Genomic DNA, 1,556 nt, shown 5'->3' with positions numbered 1-1,556 from the left:
GCCATTTTTCCACCCTTTTTCTCATTTCATCCAGGGCAACAGCGGCTCTCCACACACTTTAGAACCGCCCCTGGGCTCCAGGACGCAAGGCATGGGTTACTCTCGCCCATTGACTTCAATGCATTTACTGCAACTCCTGCCTGTGTCCGCCAGAGGGCGTCTGGCTTAACAGCGGCTCTCCACGCTATTTCTATCCGCTTTGAGGCTCCAGGCAGCTCGGCCTGGGTTTCTGAATTTCTCCCCTGACACTTTGCCATTTTTTCACCCTTTTTCTCAATTCATCCAGGGACACAGCGGCTCTCCACACACTTTAGAACCGCCCCTGGGCTCCAGGCAGCTCGGCCTGAGTTTCTGAATTTCTCCCTTGACACTTTGCCATTTTTTCACCCTTTTTCTCAATTCATCCAGGGACACAGCGGCTCTCCACAGACTTTGCAGCCGCCCCTGGGCTCCAGCCAGCTCGGCCTGAGTTTCTGAATTTCTCCCTTGACACTTTGCCATTTTTTCACCTTTTTTCTCATTTCATCCAGGGACACAGCGGCTCTCCACAGACTTTGCAGCCGCCCCTGGGCTCCAGGCAGCTCGGCCTGGGTTTCTGAATTTCTCCCTTGACACTTTGCCATTTTTTCACCTTTTTTCTCATTTCATCCAGGGACACAGCGGCTCTCCACAGACTTTGCAGCCGCCCCTGGGCTCCAGGCAGCTCGGCCTGGGTTTCTGAATTTCTCCCTTGACACTTTGCCATTTTTTCACCTTTTTTCTCATTTCATCCAGGGACACAGCGGCTCTCCACAGACTTTGCAGCCGCCCCTGGGCTCCAGGCAGCTCGGCCTGGGTTTCTGAATTTCTCCCTTGACACTTTGCCATTTTTCCACCCTTTTTCTCATTTCATCCAGGGACACAGCGGCACTCCACAGACTTTGCAGCCGCCCCTGGGCTCCAGGCAGCTCGGCCTGAGTTTCTGAATTTCTCCCTTGACACTTTGCCATTTTTTCACCCTTTTTCTCATTTCATCCAGGGACACAGCGGCACTCCACAGACTTTACAGCCGCCCCTGGGCTCCAGGCAGCTCGGCCTGGGTTTCTGAATTTCTCCCTTGACACTTTGCCATTTTTTCACCTTTTTTCTCATTTCATCCAGGGACACAGCGGCTCTCCACAGACTTTGCAGCCGCCCCTGGGCTCCAGGCAGCTCGGCCTGGGTTTCTGAATTTCTCCCTTGACACTTTGTTACTCTTTCACCTTTTTTCTCATTTCATCCAGGGACACAGCGGCTCTCCACAGACTTTCCCGCGGCCCCTGGGCTCCAGGACCCTAGGCATGGGTTTCTGCCTAGCTCCCTTGACACTTTGCCATTTTTTCACCTTTTTTCTCATTTCATCCAGGGCAACAGCGGCTCTCACAGACTTTAGAACCGCCCCTGGGCTCCAGGACCCTAGGCATGGGTTTCTGCCTAGCTCCCTTGACACTTTGCCATTTTTTCACCTTTTTTCTCATTTCATCCAGGGACACAGCGGCTCTCCACAGACTTTCCCGCGGCCCCTGGTCTCCAGGACC

The sequence above is a fragment of the Dunckerocampus dactyliophorus genome, unplaced genomic scaffold, assembly GCF_027744805.1.
Source record: "Dunckerocampus dactyliophorus isolate RoL2022-P2 unplaced genomic scaffold, RoL_Ddac_1.1 HiC_scaffold_47, whole genome shotgun sequence".
NCBI lineage: Eukaryota > Metazoa > Chordata > Actinopteri > Syngnathiformes > Syngnathidae > Dunckerocampus > Dunckerocampus dactyliophorus.
Note: the sequence above shows the minus strand (reverse complement) of the source record.